Source organism: Mobula birostris, chromosome 20 (assembly GCF_030028105.1).
Source record: "Mobula birostris isolate sMobBir1 chromosome 20, sMobBir1.hap1, whole genome shotgun sequence".
Classification (NCBI taxonomy): Eukaryota; Metazoa; Chordata; class Chondrichthyes; order Myliobatiformes; family Myliobatidae; genus Mobula; species Mobula birostris.
The window spans coordinates 28,810,058-28,836,287 of record NC_092389.1 but is presented as its reverse complement, the minus strand read 5'-3'; the positions used below and the strand labels follow the sequence as shown (position 1 = coordinate 28,836,287).

General features: G+C 42.6%; 1 protein-coding gene across 6 annotated transcripts in view; it reads left to right on the top strand.

The window, feature by feature from the left end:
- The first annotated feature begins 11,530 nt into the window (after positions 1 to 11,530).
- Positions 11,531 to 26,230, top strand: part of cdon (cell adhesion associated, oncogene regulated) — a 147,154-nt gene continuing 132,454 nt past the window's right edge. For 4 of the 6 annotated variants that reach the window (XM_072238397.1, XM_072238396.1, XM_072238403.1 and 1 more), the window contains exons 1-2: positions 11,531 to 11,730; positions 12,575 to 12,714. The gene's annotated coding sequence lies outside the window, so the exon portion shown is untranslated. The remainder of the gene's footprint in view (positions 11,731 to 12,574; positions 12,715 to 26,230) is intronic. The other 2 variants (XM_072238398.1, XM_072238400.1) reach the window with 2 other exon arrangements.

Sequence of the window (26,230 nt, the reverse complement as noted above, 5' to 3'; positions counted from 1 at the left end):
AGGAAATGGACAGTTGATGTTTCGAGTCGAAACCCTTTATCTGAAGCTTATCTGGTGTATTTACCTGGGTTAGGATGTTTGTGGAGTGCTGTATTGTGGGGAGTTTTCAGGATAGTTAGTCACAGGCAAAAGACCCATCCCCAGTCTCCAGTGGCATGGGTTTTGCATCTATTCGTTCGTTTAGTTTGAATAACAGAAGGAAAATATGAATGGCTGAAGTATGTTATGGACCCTGTTCCTACTGCTGTCAATGCTGGTGCTAATTGTTCAATTAAAGCACTCTCACTGCTGTGTACCCAGGCAGTGATTCAATCCCTCTTGTCTCTTGTTCCCTGCCTCCCACTTCCCATCTCCATCCTTAAACCTTTTGACTAGGGGGAGTTCTTCTGGGGAATTGTTCCCAGAATACCTTGCAAAACTTTCCAAGCTCAACCCCTTTTGATGTGACTTGGGATCTGTTATAAGAGTGGTTGTAGAAGGGTCATGTTCTGCATGGAGGTCGGTGACCAGTGGTGTGCCTCAGGGATCTGTTCTGGGACCCCTTCTCTTCGTGATTTTTATAAATGACCTGGACGAGGAAGTGGAGGGATGGGTTAGTAAATTTGCTGATGATACAAAGGTTGGGGGTGTTGTGGATAGTGTGGAGGGCTGTCAGAGGTTACAGTGGAGCATTCATCAGATGCAAAACTGGGCTGAGAAGTGGCAGATGGAGTTCAACCCAGTTAAGTGTGAGGTGGTTCATTTTGGTAGGTCAAATATGATGGCAGAATATAGTATTTATGGTAAGACTCTTGGCAGTGTGGGGGATCAGAGGGATCTTGGGGTCCGAGTCCATAGGACATTCAAAGCCGCTGCGCAGGTTGGCTCTGTGGTTAAGAAGGCATACGGTGCATAGGCCTTCATCAACCATGGGACTGAGTGCAAGAGCTGAGAGGTAATGTTGCAGCTATATAGGACCCTGGTCAGACCCCACTTGGAGTACTGTGCTCAGTTCTGGTCACCTCACTACAGGAAAGATGTGGAAACCATAGAAAGGGTACAGAGGAGATTTACAAGGATGATGCCTGGATTGGGGAGCATGTCCTATGAGAATAGGTTGAGTGAACTCGGCCTTTTCTCCTTGGAGTGGCGGGGGATGAGAGGTGACCTGATAGAGGTGTATAAGATGATGAGAGGCATTGATCGTGTGGATAGTCAGAGGCCCTTTCCCAGGGCTGGAATGGCTAGAACAAGAGGGCACAGTTTTAAGGTGCTTGGAAGTAGGTATAGAGGAGATGTCAGGGGTAAATTTTTTATGCAGAGAGTGGTGAGTGCGTGGAATGGGCTGCCGGCGATGGTGGTGGAGGCAGATACGATAGGGTCTTTTAAGAGACTCCTGGACGGGTACATGGAGCTTAGAAAAATAGAGGGCTATGGGTAACCCTAGGTAATTTCTAAGTAAGTACATGTTTAGCAGCTATGTTTCTATAAGCCAGAACAGACACAAATAAAAATATATTTCCTCACCTGGAAAATCATGTACACAGTTGGTTGGTAGTTAGAGTCATAGAGGGATACATCAACTTTCTTTGGATCCTACCACTCACTGAGGGGCAATTAACAGCAGCCATTGGCCTACCAACCTTTCCATCATTGGGATGTGGGTGGAAACCAGAGCACATGCACATGGTCACAGGGAGAATGTGCAAGCTCCATGCAGACAACACCAGAGGGCAGGATTGAACCCAGGCTTCTGGCACTGCAAGGCAGTGGCTCTACCAGCTGTGTCACTTTGACACCATTGGAGTGACAGAAGAAACTGTTTCCTTGGTGAAGTTCTACTGAAAAATTGGGGTAATTTTTTGAGTATGGCTGTGGTACAGTGCTTAAGTTACTGGACGAATAACCCAAAGACCTGGTCCAACAATCCAGAGACAAGTTCAAATCCCACCGGGACAGTGGTGGGATTAAAATTGAGTTTATCATCCTGGAAGATGAAGTAGTCTGAGTAATGATGATTACAAATCTACTGGATTGTGGTAAAGTCATAAGAACATAAGAAATAGGAGCAGGAGTAGGCCATCTGGCCCATCGAGCCTGCTCCACCATTCAATAAGATCATGGCTGATCTGGCCATGGACTCATCTCCACTTACCTGCCCTTTCCCCATAACCCTTAATTTCCCTACTGTGCAAAAATCTATCCAACCTTGTCTTAAGTATATTTACTGAGGGAGCCTCCACTGCTTCATTGGGTAGAGAATTCCACCGATTCGTCACTCTCTGGGAGAAGCAGTTCCTCCTCATCTCCATCCTAACTCTACTCCCCAGAATCTTGGGGCTATGTCCCCTAGTTCTGGTCACACCTACCAATGGAAACAACTTTCCTGCCTCTATCTTATCTACCCCTTTCATAATTTTGTATGTTTCTACATGATCTCCTCTCATTCTTCTGAATTCCAGTGAGTAAAGTCTCAGGCAACTCGATCTCTTCTTCATAGTCAAAACCTGCCTGGCTCATGTTGTTCTAAAGGGAAGGAAATCTGCCATCCTCACCTGGTCTGGACTATATGTGCCTCTTGACCCACCCCAGGCAATTGGTTCTCAAATGGCTCAACAGGTCCCTCAATCTTAGGGACAATTAGAGTCGTGGCCTTACCAGAAAGACCTAGATCCAAAAATCTGGATAAATAAAGAATAAGAAATTGATAAAGGTGTTATTATTCACTTAAAGTAATAGAGGAAATTGGAACAGCTTTCCTGAAAAGCTGTTTGGCAGGATATCATCAGAGTAGATTGACACTGCCATCGATAGATGTTCGTTGATCAAGAATATTCAACGCTATATGTCATAAAGGGTGGAGCAGGCTCAAGGGTCTCCATGCCTCTCTCCTAATCCTCGGTTCCAAAGAAAAGCAGGAGTTTAATATCAGGTAGAACAAAAGTTTTCTCACTGAAAACACACCAATCCTCATAGAGAAATTCACCTTTAGAACCTTTCACTGGAGTTCAGATCACGTGAGGACCACTTCTGAGATATGTTAGACAGAGGGAATGGCTCTGTATCACTCTCTGAGGACAGGGCACCTAATCCCCTGACATCCAAACCAGCCTATGCCTAGCATTTTGGATGGGGTTCATTGGGAGCTGTACACATGCCCCCACCTCCCCAATATCCACTACTTCCTGACTCCCTCACTCTCTGGGAATACTACATGTTAAACTGTGGAATTGTACCTGAAAAAGATTTGTGCTGGGAAAGCAGGGGACAAGAGAGAGTTTGAGTTCATGTCAGGCATTCCTGGGATTCCATCTGTCAGGCCGGTCGTGGGACATTGGCGGGACTGGAGCTGGTCATGTGGACGTGGATCAGTAGCCAACTGAGACACTAAAAAATGGCCTGAAAAAAAATGCACAAACAGAGCTGGGCAGGAATGCAGCCTCGAGGGGTGTTGACAGCACAGAATCCACCTGTCTTATAGACCAAAGTGTTTTATGCCTTGATGGATGTAAAGATTAGTGCAGTCCACACTCTCAGAGACTTGGCAGCTCTGAGTCTGAATCTGGTAATCATTGCTTCTAACGATGAAAGTGAAGTCCAACCGACACAGATTCCAAACCCTCGGTCTTCTTGCGATTAGGCAGAAAGTCAAGTTGATTAGATAAAAATATCTTCCCACATCACAGATCTCTCTGAATGAAGAATTTCAGCTCAGATACTTGCGGAAATAGTGGATGGTTTGCAGGGAGCTGTTGTTAATTGAGATGAAGACAGACTTACCCATATATAGAGCTTTTCACAATTACAGGACAGACATTAAATTACATTTGAAATGAAATGTATGAAGCGTGGCAGCTGATTTGTACACAACAAACTCATGCAAACAGCAACAAAGTAAGCAACCAAATAATCTGTTCTTGTGGATTTCATTGGGGGATTGCTAATTGACCGAGCACACGCAGAGAATTCCTTTGCTCTATTGTCAGATATTTTAAATTCACCTGAGAGGGAGAAAATAAAGTGTAATGCCTCATTTGGAAGATAATCCTTCCAACACTGAAGCACTCCCTCAGCACTGCTGTGTGTCAGTGTAACTGAGCTTGGATCTTTGGAATAGTACTTGACCCTGCAACCTACTAATGGGTGAATTTGCCAGCATGGAGCCAAAACTGGCATAATGAATGAGAAACATCACACAATATTGGTTGTTGTGGGCAATGAATAATTGCACACCATCATCATTGCCACACAGTTGGTATTTTTATCCTGATGTCTCATATCCCAGAAGGGATAAAATTTGCCATTGTCCAGCTCCAGAATCATCATTCAGCACCTCTCCCTCACCCCTCCCAATCCCCCACAGGATTGCTGTACAATGTTTAACTCAAAGGCTAACATTCTTACTCTGTGGAGTTCAACCATGGAGGATTTTGAAATTTACTATTCTAAAATCAAAGCAGGTAATTACTTAAGTCTTGCTATCAGGCATATCACACTCATCCACCCACACTCATTTGGTTGTGAAATCTTCTTATTTACTGATCACTCTCTGTATAGAAGCCACATTCTAAGATTTAAAGTTGCCTTATGCAAGCTAATCTGCATCCACCTCCTCTACGGCAGCAATATCCCTCTGCTTTCCAATCTCCTTGTGGTGCCGTGATCTGTGCCGTGATAACTCCATGCGCACTCTCCACAGGGATATCAGCAGTCACCAAAGCATATGCTAACTTAATGCAAGCATGCAATGATTTAAGCATTTTGTATATTTTTTTTAACAAAGAAGTGGGTTGCATTGCTGCATGAAATTGTCTGACATTCTGCTGTAACTCTTATTTTATTTGTATGATATTTAAGCCTTGCTGGTAAACCTGGCATGGATTAACTATTTGCCTTAAATTGGTTTTAAATCCAGTGGTTGGCCTTCTTCTGATTTGGCGTGGTTTTGCCACAACAATGAAGAATGAACATGTGTATGTCTTGGAGGGGAACTTATGATATTCCTAGGAAGTCCTGTCTTCTGGAAGGTGGGGAAGTTTAAAATCCCAGCAATAAGACTGGGATTAACGAACCAAAACAGGTTGGGAAATTTGGCAGAAGATCCTGGAAAACCTGTAGACAGATCCATTCTCACTTTTTCCTCAGATTTCCCAACCAAGTAGGAGATGATATTCCACAGTTATACTGGGACAAACTTTTATGAATGGAAGATTAGGTAGGCTCAGTGTAAGCCTGTGACTTTTTTGGCACAGATTCTCTCTGTACTCTCTACCCTGAGGAAAGCAAGACCAGCAAATCCTAAACTACTACAGCTAGTAATTTCAGCCTTAGTCTGGCCTGCATTGTGAATAGTGTACTTACAATAGTCTTCAGTTCCTCTGCTGTGAAAGAAAACCAAGGGGGTATTAGTGCAACACGCATGTGTTAGAATATCAGGTGAGGTAAAAACTGCAAACAAACCCTTTGGCTGAAAGGCCAGGTGACACATTCCATTGGTGAGTTATTATCAGATGTAAAGAAAGAAAGCGGCACATTTACTTCCCAGAATGTGCCACTCCTTACAGCCAATAAAGCACTTTCACATCTCCCCTTGCCCATCAAGCTATTTGCCTATCATCTCCCTCATCACCTGGTTTCAGTTTTTGCCTGCTCACTCCTCGTTCTCACCTCTGAGACTAGAATCAGAGGGCACAGCAGCAGAATAGAAGGATGACCCTTTAGAACAGTGATAAGGAGGAATTTATTTAGCCAGAGGTTGGTGAATTTGAGGGAATCATTGCCACAGATGATTGGGAAAGCCAAGTCATTGGGTATATTTAAAGCAGAGTTTGGAAAATTCTTGATTCGTAAAGGCATTAAAGATTAGGGGAGTAGGAGGGAGAATGGGGTTAAGAAGGATAATAAATCAGCCATGATGGAATGGTGGATGGGCTGAATTGCCTAATTCTGCTCCTATGCTCTTAAGGCGCAGAGTCTTGACCCAAAACGTTCACTATCCCTCAGCCTCCATCAATGCTGCTTGACCCTCCTGCAGTTTGTTTGCTGATTTGTTTTCAAACATCTGCCACATCTTGTGTCTCCAAAGTATTTTTGATGTTTAGTCAAGGTTATAGCATGGGAAACACTTGTAAATGGGGATAAGAAAAGTGATCAGATAATCATTTGTAACGGCATTGTATGGGATATATATGTGACCCAGAATGTTAGACTCAATGTGAGAGCTCATCATTAAATGAATGACATATGGGCATCTTGAAAATGTAAACAGGATTGCAGTCTAATGTCCCCTCGACAGAATTGTGTCTCATGATAGTGCAGTATTCCCTCAGTCCTGCACCAGTTGATTAAGTTTGATTTTTCTGCTGAAATCTCTGGAGTGGGACAAAGCCCACAACCAATCCGCAGTAATGAAGTGTAGGAGTGGGGAACTAAGCTGCTTTTTTATTTGCTGAAGGGGGATGAGGCTAATTATAGCAGCAAAGCCACAGTCCAAACTGAGGGCAGCCCACTCAGCATAGCCCGGAAACTGAAGCTGGCACCTTTCCTGCTTGTGTGAGTCAACCAGCCAATGACCCCAGTGAATTACGAGAGAGAGACAGGGCTTTTCAAAGCTACAGAGAAGTTGTAATTAAATAAATGAAACCAATTCTGTTCAAAGGATTATACAACCTGACGGAGCTATTCTACCCACAGTGTAATATCCTTTAATTCAGTAAATTTTCATTCTTCACTCACACTGCATGGTAATCCTCCTAAATCCTTTGACAATGTCTAAAATTACAACTGAAGAACATTTTTATGTCTGTTTTTGTATGCTGTTTGTTTTTGTCTTCAATTAACACTTGGTCTTTACTTTTCATTCAAGTTCCAAGGCCCATATTATGGTGCCATTATTTAAACTCCTGTTATCAGAGATTAGCCAACAGCACTCCTGTAATAAGTGTCCTCTGGTTTTGTGTATTTATCCAATTCTTACTTCCGAGTTGATTGATTTGTTTGCCACAATGTCATCGCTGGGGTTTCAGTAAAGTCCGAAGGAGAGTGTGTGAAATTTATCCCTGTGAACTGTGTGAAGGATCCAGTATCATACAGACTCCTTCCCAAAATTAGCCCATGCCCAGAATGTTGTTACTTGCACATCACCCTGGTACAGAACTAATGTGCAGCTATGTCATTGTACAATTGCAAGATGCTAATAATAAAAATAAACTTTACACAAAATTTGCAGCCATTCAACCTACATGGTACAACGTAAGCAAGTGATGATAAACCTGATTCTGATATGGGTCTCTTTTGTGAACTGAGTGTGGGAAGGAGATAGGGAGAGGGAAATCATGGTTGGGAAAAGGGGAAGTGAGAGGAAAGTGAGCAGGAAGCACCAGAGAGACATTCTGTAATGATCAATAAACCAATTGTTTGGAATCAAATGACCTTGCCTGGTGTCTCAGGGCTCAGTGTGTCTGTACCTGCACCCCTGCACTCCTTCTTTGCCACCTGCCCCACACCCCTCCCACGGTGCTCCACCCTCACCATTCCCAACATCCTTTGCTCCCACTAGATTTACAAACTCGCACTCCGCTCCACATTGACCAACACATTACTATGCAAAAGCCTTAGGCACCCTAGCTATACATGTGTGCCTAAGACTTTTCCCCAGTACTGTAGTTGTCCACTGACTTGAATCCAGTGCCTTTCTATACTCCACTGAAAATCTTCCCAGTCCTGGGTCATAGAATCACAGAGATACAAAATGAAAACAGCCCCTCAGCCCATCAATGTTACATTCATTCTATTTTCTTTATTCATCCCACATTTTTATCAACTCCCTTCCAGATCCTGCCATTCACCTGCACAATGGGGGCAAATGACAGCAGCCAATCTGCACATCTTTGGGTTGTGGGAGGAAAAATGATAACCTAGGGGAAACCTGTGAAGCTGCAGAGAAAATGTACAAACTCAACACAGACAGCACCCAAGGTCAGGATTGAACCTGGGTCTCAGGCATTGAGAGGCAGTGGTTCCTCTGCCTGCACCACTATACCGCCCCATTGTATATCCCTAGAGTCCCCACCTAGTTTGTAATTGGTCCTATCACATGTTTAAGAGCAGTACATCATATTCCAGAAGAAATTGCTAATTTTGGCCATGTCAGTCAGTCTGGTTTTGTGTTACTGATGTTGACGTAAAAATAAGGCTTTACACTAGTCCTCTATTCAGCCGAACCTTATGTAGCTCTTTAGTTAATTCACATTTCCAGTGTAACTATAGATCTGCCTGTTACAATCTAAATCTGCTATGGAGTTTTCAAATTATGGCTAAAGAGGGCAAGGAGTCTTACTGAAATTCATTTTATTGTAAATATTATGAGCACAGTTAGTCATAAGAAGATTAAAAGCTTGAAATGTGATTGAATGTGATCTGGCACCCATAAAAAGCCCCACACAGATCCCAGCTGTAGGCTGGGACTGCACCTGAAGGATTTTGAAGGCTCAGGCATTGAGTCTAATCAAACACAGGTCAATCAATTTCTGGATGTTAAGAGAATCATGGAGTACATGGATAGTGCAAGAAAATAAGGCTATGGTTAGACACCACCCATAGTCTAAATGAATAGCAGAGTCAAAGGGCCAGAGAACCTACTCTTTTTCCATTGTTCTTTCCCCTGGAGCTGTCAGCTGGAACCCAGCACTTGCAGAGGGGATCTCAACAATTAACCTACTGCAGGCATAGGTGACTTACCCATCAGTATCTCAATTCTGCTGAGGAATCTACAACTGAGAAACAAATATCAGCGTGGAATGTATGTATGTATACTGTGGTATTGTGCAATAGTCAATGATCACAAATGATCAGACTGCTCAACAGCTCTATGCAGCTTTGTGTCCAGTAACTTCATTGGGGAGAGAGGTAAAGATGGCTGGTTCACATAGTCGTACAGACTAAATCTATCCCGTGACTACACACTGGGGCTGCAGACATTGAACTAACCTTTCAACCTCTTCACCCCGCCATCCTTCACATCGTGTTTCAACTCTGGAACCAATCTGATACTCCTGCTGAGAGCCTTTCCCACTAGGATCAAGCAGCCCAAATTAAAGTATTAACTGTACAAATTTATAACTATGTGAAATGAGATTGCATGTGATGACATGGACAAGGTGCAGATAACTGGGTAATTAACTCTTGTAAGTGACTTAAAGTTGGTTTTATGAACTGTTCTCTACTCACTGCACATTTCTAGAATTATACTGGGGAACATTGTGGTGACTTCTGTTTCCTCAATTCCTTAAACAGAAATATTTCTAGATAACCTGTCCTTCTTGAACAATAGACTGTTGCCATTCCTCGCCCCACCCAAATCCAATTCAGCGTTGTCAATAACTTCTCTGATATGCTAACTTGTGGTTACAAAATGACATGCAGTTCACCAGCTGAATAAAGTCTGTACGTTTATGTGTTTGTTATAATTTTGTGTCTGATATACACATACAGTTATTATGTGGAAGTTCATATTACACATACATTAAAACTCCGATTGTCCAAAATCCTAATGGCTCAGCATCTGGCAAACCAGTAAATTTTCCCACACTCCCTTTAAACTCATCTGTCTCGTTGTGCACACAGTAGTGCACAAGTTACCATTTTTTTAAGTGAATTACAAGTGCATTGGCTCAGGAAAATCTGCCAGCTCGGCACCACCAAAGTTTTGAGAATGCGAGGTGATCAGGATTTTACACACGGACCCAGTAACAAGGGCGCCACGGTAGCATAGCAGTTAGCACAACGCTATTATGGCTTGAGGGGTCAGAGTTCAGAGTTCAATTCTGGCATCCTCTGTAAGAAGTTTGTACACCCTTCCCATGACGGGCATGGGTTTCCTCCAGGTACTCCAGTTCCGTCCCAGTCCAAAGACTTACCGGTTAGTAGGTCAATTGCTCATTGTAAATTGTCCTGTGATTAGGCTAGGGTTAAACAGGTGGGCTGCTGGCTCCTTGGGCCGGAAGGGGGTGTTCCGCACTGTGTCTCGAAAGAATAAATAATAAAAATACCAAGCTCTGTAAGTTCTCAACATTCACTCCAAGAAGGAAACATACTCCAGTAAATTAGTCCTATGTTTTGTATATATTGCTTCCATGTTGTGTATATAGTAGGGTGTATGCATTAGTTATGATTTATTGTTAAGGTACATGTTTTTACTGATCCTCTGGTAATATATTGCATATAGAAGTGGATGCTGTGTAGATTTATTTATTTAACCATGGCGCGTGAGCGACACATGGATTTATTTATCTATGAAACTAGAACACATTACGAGGCTTGATTTGCTTATGATTCTGCCCAGCTTAATTTTAATCGACTCTCCCTGTCTGTTTTAGTCAGGCAGGAAGAGGTAAAATTCCCCTCAGGTGACTTAAAGGAAGTTTCTTAAAGAGGTAAAGTGGTTTATGGGGAGAGTCCTGTGGAATTCACCCAGGTACTCAAGGACTCCGAGGAAAGCTCTGTGATCATCTATCTTTAAAACTCCTCAGGGACAGATTAACCCGACTGAAAAGTACAAGAAAAGATTTGCTTTGACAGAAATGTGGTGAAGTTGAGGCTGTAGGACACCTGGCTTTGTCCTGCAGTGAGGGACCTGTTATTTACCAATTGTACCCAATGGCTTGCCGATTAAAGTGGACACATTAGGGTATTCCTGGTATGGGCCAGTTCTATACAATCAGGGTATAGGGTGGACAAGAATAGTAAAGGTTTCTTTAAATGAGATAGCATTTTTCCTCTCTCTCATGTTGTTTTTCTGCTTCCTTCTCTCTCTCTCTCTCTCTCTCTCTCTGTCTTTTTTCCTTATTTCTTTCCTTTCTCTGTCAATCTTGCAACTGTCTCCACCTTAATCTTACCCTCAATTATTTTTGTTTCTTTCCCATGCCACATTTCTCAACTTAGCTCTTTTTTTCCTCTTCTGGATTTTATTTCCATTCTTCTCTGCCTTTCCATTTGCTCTAATATTCAAAACTCATTTTTTCTCCTTTTGTTTAACCCAGGTTGCTTTCTCTGATGTCCCGTTTTAGAACATGTTTGGTTACATTTTCTTTCTTACAATCCTGATGCTGTTTGTTCTCTGATTCTTCACCTACAGATTTAATTTCTCTACCTTTCATCATGTTTCCCTTGTTTCTCCCCATCCTTTCCTCTCCTTCACTAGCATTTCCTCTATCTTTTCCATTTCTTTATAGTTTCTACTTCTGTGGTATTTTTTTTCCTGTTTACACCCCTTGCTGTTCTGCCCTCTGCCATACACCCTCATGCACATCGTCACACACACCCTCACACACACTGCTTACCCACTGTACATGCAGAGCATGTACAGTCTATCTCACATATACACAGTACATCACGGACACACACACAAGGCATCCACACACTGCATGCCTCACAACTGGCGAACGCCCATGCACGAATACACACACACACACACACAGACAGAACGCACACATGAACGCAGAGGCACGCACATTTCAGATAGGCATACGCACAAATATGCAAATCCATGATGTATCATCAAAGCAGACAAGTCGGGACAGAAAGGATTGACAGTCAGTGGGCTGGACCGTAACCACATTCAGTTGAACGGATAGAGCGGACAATTTTAGTGTCAGCTGGCACTGCACGAGCGGCTGCCCGAGGTAGTTAACAGCATCTTCTAAAGTGTAAGCTCCTCAGCATGCCGTGCCTAGCAGACTCGGTCCACTGCAGGTTATTATAACTCGGGCTTCTTTAACCTGCTGTAATTTTACAAGGGCGTGTTTTTCATTATTTACTCCTGGTTTTTATTGTAAATAGTTTTGGGGGCTGTTCGGTAATGGGAAGAAGTGGGACCGAGAGGCGCCGAGGTACTTGGGCAGGAGACTGGACACGCGCGCGCTCTCTCTCTCAGTTGAGAAACCGGATAGGAGTGAGAGGGCTGGAGGGGCACCCTACCACACGGCGTGCGAAGAAAGTAGGGTGAGGGAATAATGGGACGAGAGAATAACAGGGTCCAGGAAAGCGATTAAAGGGGGAAGGGGGTGTGAGTGAATAGAGGGAGAAGAGGGTGTTTGAAGAAGGAGAGGGAAGGAAACGCACGCGAAAGGGGTGATTAAAAGTGTATAAAGGGAGGAGAGGGAAAATGAGGAGAGCAAATGAGTGGAAATGACCAAATGTGTGTGAACGTTGAGAGAGGTGGTGTGGGACGAGAGATGACTCCGCTCAGGGTTCGGCAGACCCGGCTGGAGCCAAACTGCCCTTTCCTCAGGTAGAACTGAGGTATTGAAACCGTAGATTTTCTGGTCTGGCTATGGGTGAACTTTAGTTGGGTTCACCGACATTTAAAGTGGCTAATGATGAATTTAGTGCAAAACTGTAGCCTTTGTTCAGCCTCCACATCTGTTTTCTCTTAAAGCAGCATAGACTGAAATAATGTTTTTCACCCCTTACTCTGTGAAGGCAATAAATTATTGCAGAGCCACCGTTTGCAAGCGGGCGAGTGAAAAGCCAGTGAGTGTTTTAACTTCCTCGCTGTGATGTTCTTCATTAAAGCGGTAAATGCTGTATTTAACAGTGTCCCGCCTGACGGCAGCTGGATTAAGGGAATTGCGGAATATCTGAGAGTCACGTCAAACTCATAAGAGGCGGGATCCAGACCAAGTTTCAGGAAAGTGGCGCTTGCATGCAGTTGGAGGCTACTGACTGACCAACTTGGTAAGTCCCCAATTTATTTTCTGTTTTATGGTGAAGTTAATCTCAGCCCTTCCCTTTCAGACTGTAAATATAAGTATGTTGAATACGGAGGTATATTTATAAGCCCGAAGTTAAACCCAATGTAGTCTTGTTAATATGTGTTTGTTTAAGGAGTATTGTTTAGACGGCTGTTAAATCCCTTGGTATTTAGTCGACAAAATGACAATAAATGGGTGAATGGTTGGGTGGACGGGGAAACAGTTGGTTGTCTCTAAGTATCAGAGCGTTAGCGTTTAAATCGCCTCTCGGCGCTACTGGACATAGAACGGTTACAGCTGAGTAATATTGCCGGCCAGATATGAGATCTGGTTCAACTATTGGAAAAAAGTCATTTAGCAGCAATTTCCTCTGTAGAACAATTTACCCCTAATGGACCAATTTCAGGACTATGCAACAACGGAAGAGGAAGAATCCTCACAACAGTATGAGGGGCTCAGGAGGAGTTTAAAGGGACTGAGCCATTGATAACAGGCGATGTTGTGACACTGTAAGACTACAAGCAAGATGCCCTTCACTCTGTAATCTTTGAGAATCGCGTCACTTTCAGGATTTTTGGACTCTTGAGTTGCCGTCTACGACTACACTCAGTGGTCAATTTATTAGATACCTCCTGTATCTAATAAAGTATCCACTGACTGCATGTTCGTGATCTTCTGCTGCTGTAGCTCATTCACTTCAAGCTTCGATATGGTGTGCGTTCAGAGATGCTCTTCTGCACACCACTGTTTTATCCTGTCGTTATTTCAGTTACTGTTGCTTTCCTGTCACCTTGAATCAGTCTGGCCATTCTCTGACCTTTCATTAACAAGGCGTTTTCGCCCACAAAGCTGCTGCTGACTGGATTTTTTTTTTTGCTTGTCTATGCACCATTTTCTGTAGAGACTCTAGAGACTGTTGTGCGTGAAAATCGCCGGAGATCAGCAGTTTCTGAGATACTCAAACCAACCGTCTGGCACCAACAATCATTCCATGGTCAAAGTCACTTAGATCACATTTCTTCCCCATTCTCATAATTGGTCTGAACAACAACTGAACCCCTTGACCATGTCTGTACCTTTTTATGCATTGAGTTGCTGCCTCATGATGAGATATTTGCATTAATAAACAGGTATACCGAATAGTGTCCACTGGGTGTATGTAATAGATGAAAGAAGCCAAAATAGGTATTTATCAAGGGCTCTTTAGTACAATCTACTGTTTAGAGTAGGTGTGGGTGACGGTAATTGGATTGTCAGATCAGAGAGACTGAGGGGGTACTAAAGGGAGGATGCTGGAGGTGCATAGGAACACAGTAATGGAAGGAGTTTTGGCAGAGGGGTTAGGAGGGAGATTTGAGGTGCCTTTGGTACAGTGTATAAAGTGACTGTAAATTAGAGGAAGTATAAGTTTTCAAGAAGCTGTTAGAGAAGTTAGTGAGTGTGACCCTATGATTAAAGAGGGGGAGAAAGTGACCGTGACAACAATGTGTTAATGATATACAGAATTTTGTTACATTGTAACAACAATAATATTGTGTAACAGCCTCTGAGGAGAGCAGAATGGAATTTGGGAGAATTTTGATGAGAGCGCCAGTGCCACATGCGTTTCTCAGGAAGCAGGTGGAAGAAATCATTGAAGTGAAGAGACTGGGTCAGCACAGCAGAACGATTTAAACTTTGTAAGGTGATAGTCATTCAGCCTTCCACTTCTGTTGATCTGGTTGGTGTAACCTACAGAAAAAGTGAGAAGGATTCAGTTCACTTCAGGACTGTGCAATTGAGGGACTAGGCTTTTCTGACAGTGAAGTTGATGCTGAAAATAGTAATGACATCACAATGGTCGTGGCAGTGGCAATTAACAGAGAGAGTGATGTGGCAATGTCAAATGCTGGTATAGTGCCCTTTGCAGTGGTACTGATAGTCACAATGAAAGGAACAGCAACAATCACAGGTGAAAGTGATGGTGGAGGTGACAGTAAACGTGATAAAGTAATGGTAGTGACTGTAAAGGTGACCTTGATGGTGACCATGATCAGATCTAGTGACAGCAACAGAGATGGTGATAGGAACAATGAGGCTGACAATGATACTGACTATGGTAACATCCTTCTACACTGCAAAATGAAGCATCAGTATATTGGTATAAGAGACCAAAAGATATAGGAGCAGTATGATGCCATTCAGCCCATTGAATCTGCTCTGCCATTCAATCATGGTTGATTCTTTCTTCAAGCTCATTATTCCTGCCTTCTACTGGTAACCTTTAATCCCTTAAAGGTTCCCGAGAGAGAGAGAATTGCAATGTGCAGACAGATGTTGCTGGGACAACACAGCACTTTGTAAACAGACTTCACCAGTGTCTCACCACTGAGCATCTCCCACATCACTGTTCCAGTTATTCACTATGTTTTTCCTTAAGAGATTTGAATTAAAGTAATTAACGTAAAGTAATTGAAGTAATGTCATTGAATTAGAGTATCCTCCAGAAACTTATACTGACTATAAGTATAAGTGACACAAAGTATAATGCAATGAATTCATGGGTGACTTTCCCACCAACGATGCCAAAGGACTCTTTTAAAGTGTCTACACTCTCCCATCTGAGAACCATGGAATGGTATGTTCACTTCTCGATGTTTATTTCTTGCTGAAGATATGGATTTAGGTGAGAAAAGCGTCCATAGTCATAGCCTGCCTTCAGCCCAGCTTTGCATCATGTTCATGAATTATGGGAGACATCAGAGCAGAGCCGAATCTGTTATTGTTGATGGCCACATGTCAAATTTAGAGGGAGATATCACTAATGGTGATCTGGAGGTTTCCTCCCTGACTACTCTGAACCTCCATCCTAGCAAAGTTAATAACTAAATAACATACAAATGTGGTTGTCTATCCAATGGCCATGTTTGTATGGGTGTAGGTTGAGCATTGATTCAGGTGTAATTTCAACACCTCCAATTGCTGACTTGCCTTCAAGACTCAAGACTCATGACTGCTTAATGACATTTCCAGTATGCTAGCATAAAGGAGAACGAAGGTGTAAAGGAGCCAGTCCCCATCTTCGTTCATATTCACACAGGCTCTTAAATGTAAAAGGCATTCATTTGGTGCCCATTAAGTCTCTTCCAAACCTTTCCAAAGTGGTATATAGTGAGACACCACTGGAATATAGAAAACACAGTAATGGAATCATGCACAAGAAGCTCCGAGAAAGAGCAATTTGAGAACGACCACATAATCTACGTTTTATAAATATTGGCTGGTAATAAATATTTCTCCCAGCACTGAGAGTAACTCAATGGATGCTCAAAATATTCCATGGGATCTTTTACTTCTATCTGAGACAAGAGGCAGGACCTTAATCTAAAGTACTGCACAAAATTCCAAGGCACATATACAGGTACGTAGCTAGGGTGCCTAAGACACTTGCACAGTACTGTAGTAATTTTATGTATTGCACTGTACTGCTGCCACAAGAAAAAACAAACTTCATGACGTATGTGAGTGATGATAAATCTGATTCTGATATGGGTCTCTTTTGTGGACTGAGAGTGGAAAGGGGGCAGGGAGAGGGGAATCATGGTTGGGAAAAGAGTAAGGGAGAGGGAAGGGAGCAGGAAGCACCAGAGAGATATTCTGTAATGATCAATAAATCAATTGTTTAGAATCAAGTGATGTTCCCTGGTGTCTCAGGACTGGGTGTCTCTACACCCATGCCACCCACCACCCCTGGCACTCCTTCTCTGCCACCTGTCCCACACCCCTACTTCAGCACACCACTCTTGCCATTCCCAACATCCTTTGCTCCCGCCAGATTTACAAACTCGCTCTCCGCTCCACATTGGCAAATAGAGTACTGAGCAAAAGTCTTGGGCACCCTAGCTATGTATATATGCGTAAGACTTTTGCACAGTACTGTAACATTACAGCACCTCCATCAGCAAAAGACTTTATCAGTACTGCAGTGGTATGCAGCCAAGATCTTTGCACTTAACTTACAAGGTCACAGGGCAAACAATAGCAGAATACTGGGAAAGTGAAGAAATAAAAAGCGGAAACATGACGGAGTTAGACAACAAAATGAAGGAAGAGTAGACAAAGAGAAAGACAAGATCTTGCTACAACTTCCATTACAAACCATTGAAGACTGAGGGCTGGGGGAGGGAAGAGTGATGGTTCCCACAGCAAAACAGAGTGAGGGAAATGGAGAGAGACCAACTGTGGTGAAAGTGAGACACACATTCCTGCTCCCAGCAGGAGATAGCATATCAGCTAGTACTGCCGAAGTAACCGTCCCTGAATTTGAGCTCAGAACCTTTTGACTCAGAGACAAAATGCAACCAATTGAACCTTAGCTGACACCCTTATGAGGAAATGAGGGGTTTGGTGGCAGGATAGGATGGAGAATTATTGATAGCTAAAATAAAGATTATTTTGAAGCAAAAGCACAGAAGTCAAATACACAATTTATCAAGTTCAAATAATTAGTTAAGGTTCACTAAAGTTTTAAAAAAGAGGTAAAATAACTGTGAAATTAAGCTGAAGATGACTTTTCAGTAAGTTTTAGGCATGTGCCTGATTCCAAAATCACAGACATGCGTTTGTTTAATATAACTATCACTCAGTGAGAAGCCCTCTCTCATCTGAGCTGGAGGTTGCTAGCTCCAGTAACCAAAGCACAGAACAAGATTGAAACTCCATTGTTGTTCTGAGGAGCTGCTGCACTTTTGAAATTGCTATTCGACAGATTAAAAGTTAAACCAAGAGGAAACCCTTGGCACAATACCGAAGAACATGCGATATCCTCAAAGTATCTCAATTAACAGTTATACCTGAAATGTACTACCACAGTGTTGATCACAGGTTTCCTTTGTATTGATTGACTTATTGTCTTTCTTACAACAATGGTTTCACTCCTTTGGCTGTGAAATGATCTGAGATGTCCTGAGGTTGTATTCATGTTATATGCCCAGTTACCACTTTATAAGTTACCTCCTGTACCTAATAAACTGGCCACCAAGTGTATGTTCATGATCTTCTGCTGCTGTAGCCCATCCACTTCAAGGTTCGACATGTTGTGCATTCAGAGATGCTCTCCTGCATATCACTGGTGTAGCGCATGGTTATTTGATGTTACTGTCGCCTTCCTGTCAACCTGAACCAGTCTGGCCATTCTCCTCTGACCTTTCTTATTAACAAAATGTTTTCGCCCACAGAACTGCCACTCACTGGATTTTTTTTTGTTTATCACACTTTTCTCTGAAAACTCTAGAGACTGTTGTGCATGCAAACCTCAGGACATCAGTAGTTTCTGAGATACTCAGACCACTCTGTTTGCAGGGTCAAAGTCACTTAGATCACATTTCTTCCCCATTCTGATGTTTGGTCTGAACAACAACTGAACTTCTTGACCACGTCTGCATGCTTTTATGCATCGAGTTGTTGCCACATAATTGGATGATTAGCTGTACATGCCTGTACCTAATAAAGTGGCCACTGAGTATACAAATGCATGCATGCCTCTTTGATTCGTGAACTATCCACCAATGCTTCTTTTCCCACTGGGTATCCTAGTATCCCACACAATGCTCAGAGAGCCATCAATGAGCATAGATTGCAAGGTAAGGCCCATCAGCTGCTGACACCTTTTTTTTACTGTCACTATAAAGAGACAGGGAGGAAGGGATCAATAAGCAAACACAGTTCAGTTCAACTAATTGCTTCAGTAAAGGGTCTGTCTGTCCAAATTTCCAGCCCAGGAGGACTGAACAGTACATATGCTGGTAAGCAGGAGCAGCACAGCGGTGCTTCGGGTAGAGCTGCTATCTCACAGTTCATGCAACCTGGCTTCAGTCTTGACTTTCATCGCTTTCTGTGCAGAGTTTGCATGTTCTCCCTGTCACTTTGTAAGCTCCCCCTTCCTTCCCCCCCAGTACTCTGGTTTCCTGCTTCATCTTAAAGATGTGCGGATTGGAAGGTCCCCAGGGTGTAGGTAAGCGGTTGAATCCAAGGAAGTTGGTAAGTATGTGGGGAGAATAGAAAGGAGGGAAAATATTGTAAGTGGTGAATGGAATTGCTTTCTGAGCAAGCACAAACTCAAGCAGCTGAAGGGGCCTTCCATGCCCAAGAAAGTAAAGCTTATGGAATAAACTTCACATAAATAGATCAGAGACAGAGAGCAGGATCTATCAGGAAGCAAAAGAGAGAATATGAAGTTCCTAAACCAGCAGGGGTCTGCAGAAATACGGGCAAGAGCAAAAGAGTAAAGGGAGAGGAACAAGACAAAATCAATATAAAACAGTTGGAGTAAAATAAGGAAAAGGAGATGAACAAAGAGATAAAAGACAATTACAAATCAAGGTTTTAAAAACTGCTGTATATGAAAGGAAAACATTGATATCACTATTTGAGAGGACAGAAATAACCAATAATTAAGGAAAAAGGCAAAGGTTTGGAAGAATGCAAAGGGTTAACAAACTGATGCCAGAGTGCCATACAGGAGCTACATTCAGAGTGTTGCTTAAAGAATGAGTGTTAAACATCGTAGATCAATTTCTGAGCTGTATTCATTTCTAGCACAGATGGAATTCAGGAATTATTGGAGAATTAACCTCAGGAAAGGACTGAGGGGAGGGTGGGGTGCGGAGCAGGGGGGTTGGGGTTGGGGGGGAGAGAGAGGGAGAGAGAGAGAAGCAGCAGAAACAATACTGGGAGAGTGAAGGAATAAAAAGCAGGAAAGTGACTGAGAAAGACACAGAGAAAGGCAAGATCTGCAACTTCTATTGCAAACTGGGTAAGTCCAGGGGCTGGGGGAGGGAAGAGTGATGGTTCCCACAGCAAAACAGAGTGAGGGAGACAGAGAGAGACCAACTGTGGTGAAAGTGAGACACACATTCCTGCTCCCAGCAGGAGGTAGTGTATCAGCCAGTATTGCCGGAATTGTTCTGACTACCCTGCATTAATTTGATTGTGGCCAGCCATTAGACGTTGACCTGATAAAGGCCAGTGTACAAGCGGGGTGGTGGGAAGTTGAGGTGAGAGATGGATTGGGGGGGGGGATGGGGTTGGTCTGTAGGGCTACCACCTCCGTGAAAAGCCCAGCATGCACACAGCAAAACTGAGAGAGTGAAGAAAGATTATGCTTTGGTGACATCCTTTATATTACCAGCCTGAGGATAGCAATGTTTTATTAACACACAAAAGCAAAGTGGCCCTTTACATTAAAATATTTTCATGCTTAAATGCCAGCTCTCAGTGAAAACAAAAACCTGCAGAAAATAAGCAATGCACTTTGAAACAAAGGCTGATTTAAATTATCCATCTGTCTCAGAAGAAACATAATAACAGAGGACCATTCAGCCCTTGAGCCTGTTCCTTCATTCAGATATATCATGCACTCCTAAGTCTCTGTATCAGCATCTGCCCAAGTTTCAAGTGCTTCAATATCAAAAGGAAATTCAGTTCCAAAATTTTCATATGATTTATTATTTTGATGGAGTGAATTTTCTGGGATGACCTTATTAGCTGCAACCCCACAGGAAACCTAATCATGTAAAATTTGCCTAATTATGTAAATTGGACTAGAAGAAGTACGTTGTGCTCAGGTAAGGAATTTACATGGTTAATTTAGCCATGGAACGGAAAGTGAGAGGAAACGTGATCAAGAGTTGCATTAAAAACCAGCAGAGAGTGTTGTGCCACACAGCTGAAAAAAAATGAAGATGTACTGTACCTTCATCTCTTGTGTCAGAATGCCCCCAAGATCCTTACAGTTTGTGTAAAGTGTGGTCACTGTGGGAAACTCAGAAGCCAGTTCATGCAGAGCTAGATTCCACATACAGCGGTGAGAGACTTTGGGTGATATTTTTGAAAGGAATATACATTGGTCAGAACACTGGGGAAAACACTCACCTCTTTTATAAAAGGGTACCAAAGGGCCTTTTACATTTTCCAGGGACCATGGTCTAAAGTCTCATCTAGGGCCACTTGAGATAGTGTAGTGAGTCCCAGTACGTCAGTGAACCACTAAGTCCATACTTTATGCTCAAGACTGAAATGGGAAGCAAGCCCACAATCTCCTGTCCCACAGATGAAGATGCTACAAATATCCAACACAGCCACACCAGCAAGCAAAATAAAATATGAGAAGAAACTGCAGATGCTGGAAAGCTGAAATAAAAATAAGAAATGCAAGAATCACCGAGCAGTTCAGGTAAGCATCTTAGACAAAGAAGCGGTTCATGTTTCAAGTTAACAATCCATCATCAAAGAGTCACATCAGAAACCTTTACTCTGTTTCACTTTCCACCAATACTGCTTGGCCTGCTGAGTGTTTCCAGCATTTTCTGTTTATATCACACCAGCAAGCAATTCTCTGCCGAATGCGAGGCAAGTTAGCTAATGTTACATCAAGCAATTCAGATGGTTTTCCTGAACAGGAATTACTGGAAACACCACCGGTAATTCTGCTTAACCAAGATCTAGCATTGAGAATTGACACAGAGAAAGAGAGAGACGGACAGACATATGGAGGGTGTGTGTGTGTAAACGTACATGTGTCTGTGTGTGTGAGACAGACAGAGAGACAGAGGTGCCTAAGTGAGAGACAGAGGTGCATGTGTGTGTGTGAGTGAGAGAGACAGACAGATGTGGGTGCATTTGTTGGGAAGAGACATAAAGAAAGAGACAGGAAGATAGAGTCATAGGAGCAAGAGAGAGAGGGAGGTAGAGACAGAAAGAGAGGGAGGGAGAGAGACGAAGGGGATTAGCCCAACAGCTGGAGACAGAAATCAACTCTGGAATTTCAGTATCTTTCTGTTGAGCAGAGATATTGGCTTACGAAGTATTCACTGAGATGGAATTAAACTGTACCAGGTTAGGAGATTTAGTGAAAGGCTGATTGTCTCACAAAGAGCTGTGAGAAGCAAGGTATAATGCAGGGACTCTCTGTAGGGTGCAGAGGATGAGGTACAGCTGACCCCTCCGCGCTTGGCTAATCAGCTTTACCCTAACTGGATTTGAGGATTGTGGCAACTGACTTAGCTGAGTTTCATTCTTCTATAATTGGTTGGCCTGTCCCATGACAGAAACTGACAAGGTGGTGTTCATTTATCTCATTCACAGAGGGTTTCAGGTCAGACGGCTAGAGCCTGGAATCAGGAGTTTGGCAATGGATCTGGCAGGGGCTGGTAATAAATGAGGCAGTTACTGTACCAGAACATAATTGGGACTCTCTATTGTTTGATCCCTGCCTAAAAGATTACAAAGAAAACATACATGCCTTTTTGACCGAGTTAATAATCCCTGTCACAGCAGGGAAAGTTTCACACTGTTAACACTACCTGACTTGCTCAACAGAAAGCTTAAAACATCCATAGCTTCTCTCACTGTAGATGTAGTTTAGAAATACTCCCTATATTAAAAGATAGGGGGAATCATATTTAAATAGCATGTTTCATTATCTTAGCATGTCTTAAAGAATATTAAAGTCTTCAAAGTACTTTTGAAGTGCAGTCATTGTAATTTTAAAAATAGTGCAGCCTATTTATAACCAGTAAGGTCGTAAATGCAACAATGTGATAAAGATCAGATCACTTATCATTTAGGTATTGGTCTAGGTCACTAGGAAGAACAGCCATAATTTTTCTCAAATGATCCATTGTGTCCTTTAAGCCCTCATCATTTCTAAATGTTACTGTTCTAACACATTACTAACCTCCCTTGTTCTTCCCCCTATCAACCAATACATTGCTACCCAGTCCTAACTCACGTTATATCATGTGTCCATTATCCTGAGCCTGCAGACAAATACCGGCTTTCAGCCAGGGTACAAACTATACATCTTCTAGTGCCTAGCTCCCTCACAATCATTTTTATCTCTTCCAACCTGAAACCTTCCAAGATATCTTTGCTGCTTCCTGTTCTAGTCTCTTCAGTATCATGAAATTTTTTCTCAACTGTGGGGTCCAGGAATATATGAAAAAAAAACTGCAAATGCTGGAAATCTGAAATATGAAAAGAAAATGCTGGAAACACTCAGGAGGCCAAGCAGCATCTGTGAAAATAGAAACATACTCAACATCTCAAATTGGAGACCCTTTTCAGAACTAGAATCTGTTACTCCCTTTGCTCAGGCTCTTAGCTGAAATTCTATACCTAAATTTCATGTCATATGTGAGAACATCAACAATGTAAGTATGAGTAGGACACAGACCCCACACAGTGTCTGTGGCACAGCAATTATTAAATCAAGGTTAACCTTTTACCTCAGAGCCATTTTCCTGCAGCCAGACCAAATCCCTTGGCTTTCAATGCCTAAAGGTCTATCAGTCTTTGCCTTGAATGTGTTCAGAGACTGAACCTCTCAAAGGGAGAATCTCAGAATTTAACCATTCTTTTGGTGAGAAAATTTCTTCTCCTCTCTGTCCTTAATTGACCATTCTTAAAAGTTGAGAATATGATGCCACGCTCTACATATCACTGTCCAGGAAACATCAAACCCTGTAAGAATGAGACCACCTGGACATGCCCAGTAATCAACTTTGTAAACCTTCACTGCGCTCCCTCTACTTCTTTCCATTCTCGGTCCCGATGTGGCTTGATGATGATGGCATCCATCTGTCTTGAAGGACAATGAAGTGCCTATACTGGAGTGACCTCTCCAGGGCACAAGCCTGGGCAGAAGGTGTGGAGATCCTGGGATGTCCAGTCTTCAAGATCCCCCTCTCAGCCTCACCTGTGCAGTCCAAAGAAAAGCTTATAAAGCAATACATTTGGCACCAGCTTGGCAGCAGCAGCTGTCAGAAGGATGTCCAGTGATGCCCAGCCCACTTAGGGGCTCCACTTCAGGATTTATGTCTGGGTTTACTCCCATAACCTTCGTCTCTCCCGAGGCTGCCCAAAAGGCAATGGGGCTATTTACCCACAACTGGAGAATAATGTGTCTTAGTGCTAATTTTATTTGATGTGCTTTGTGCAAAGTGTCTTTACTATATTTAAATCACAAGTATTTCAGTTATAATTGTGAGGATAGATGAGCCTCAGTTCACCATCTTATCTGAAAGCAGGGACCTGTGACAGTGCAGCAGTCAGTATTGCTCTGGTGTGGCCTTGTTTCCCCTGAGGTGCTTTTAAACAGCTTTACAATTCATTAATTACAGCAAAAGACATCTTCTCTTCCTTTCCCTACAAGATGATGCGGTGAAGAATTTTGTACTTGGCAGCAGACTGTATTACTTCTTTCTTCTCACTATGTCTATTAAACATTTCCAGGTCTAACATTACCCAAAAATGGGTATATTTTCACCTTCAGCTCCTCTGTGGTCAACTCTGAATCTAAGGAAATGTCAACTGCCCATGCCAGACGTCAACTGACTTTAGGATGACACAACAGAAAAGGTCACACAATAACCATTGGCACTGAAGGTACTAGATTTCTCATTGCAAATTGTTAGAATATCTAACATGTCTGACATGGAAGCATTTCTTTGTGGATCAGGTAGGGAGGCATGGATTAATAGAATAACTAGAAAGATGTGGATTCAAGGATGACGTAGAGAGAGTGACTGTAGCCAGCAAGCACTAACTACGTGTGAAATCACCCTGAATCTTCTCAAAGCAAATAGAATAGGGTTAATAAAATGTTATTGCATATTGTGGTGTTCCTGGCTTCACTGAGAACGTTTCACTAGCTACTTGTTCAGCATTTCACTCCTATTGTTTCTCCCTTCTCACTTTTCAACTTTGACCCTCACTCAGGTGCACTTCTACAAACAGCAACTTGGGGTTTCAACTTTGTCAGAATCAGCTCCAAGGTTGTTGACTAAGGCCAGAGTACAGCTCCAACATTGTCTTTGATGGGACAGCAAGAGACAGCAACCTTGGAATTGACAATTATAGGTTAGTTCCACAGCAGAGATTATAGTACAGTATTTGGAATTTGGATGCTTGTCTGATTTTTCTCCTTCTGAAGCAAAACCTACACAACTGGCTCGTATGGGGAAAATGTTGTCCCATGCAGACAATTCTTCATGATTTGTTTTTTTTTTGCATTTAGTTGGGCATGGTTTCTCTGATACTTTGACATTGGCACTGGCCTTAACTCCTGTCTGCTCTGCATCAAGTTTCCTCTGGAGTTAATCAATCATTATGTCAGGGATTAAATAACGGCAGTAGCTTCAAGCTGATAGAAGGCATCAGCTTCTTAGGTCACTGCATGATGGTCGTCAAGGAGATATTAACGGTAGCTCAGGGCTATTAGCCTCCTGTGAAGTTCTCACTGCCGCTCTCAGGCTGCTGACGAACCACTGCAGCCTCCTGCTTATGCAGAAAATGAGAATTTGGGGTCTCTGTAAATATTTGAGGCTGAGGTGTGTGTTACAGTGAGAAGAACAGGCTATATCAGAATGGCACTGTATCAGATGTGCAAGACTGTCATGGTGAGGGGAGACATGTGTCAGTGTTAGTGTGAGAGAATAGGGGCAAAAACAATGGGTGCATGTATCATTATTTTAATGAAATGTATTACAGTGAGCTAATATAGGAAAATTCAGTATTACAGTGAGAGCAGTAAATACATCAGTTTTACTGTAAGGGAGAGGTATAAATTACTTTAGAGTATTTTGTGAAGGAGGTTGGATGTGAGTGCTATATCTGACTGTTACTATGAAATATATAAGAGGATACAGTGAAAGACATGGGATAGGTCAGAGTGAGACAATGAGAGGTGTTGCATATATCGGAATGTTACAGTGATGAGCTTGAGTATATCAGAACGTCACTGTGAGTGAGGAACGTAGGGTATACTGGAGTGTGTTTACACTGAAGAAGGTAGGGTGTTTCAGAGTGTTAGTGTTACTCATTGGATATAATTGAGAGGATTATGAGGTATATCGGGATGTTACAGTGAGAATTTTGAGGGACAAATTTACAGTATCTAATGCCTATCTACGTCAGGAGAAAGCCACTAGTAAGAACAAGTCAGGAAAATGTAAGCAACGATGAACAGATTCTATTTTTGATCCTTTTTTTAGCCAAATTCTTTCATAAACCTATGGGATAATGACTTCAGGGAATCTCAGTTCTGTTAGACTGAGACTTTGGGTATTTATTTTGCCCCTCCTGGCTTACTCTCCAGAACAGCAACATGTAGTTTGTTTTTGTGTCTCCCCAATAACTGTAGTTGTGACCTGACTTCATGATAATGATTGAAATAAAGGCACAATCCTTCTCTTGAATCCAGACAGATTGTGTGAATTGTTTCTGAATGGCGGCTGGAGTTCTAGCTATGGGAGGGAACATGAGCAGGGCTGCAGGTACCAGCAGGAGCTGGAGGAAATACGGGTATCCAGCCACGCTGCAGCAGCAGAGACATGAGAGGGAGCTCTGTGGTTCGGTTTGGGAATTTTGTTTACCTAAAGATGGAAATAAAATCACAGTATGTTACTGAGGAAGAGAGATAACCATCATATTAAAGCCATCATTGATTGAGGAAGCTTCAA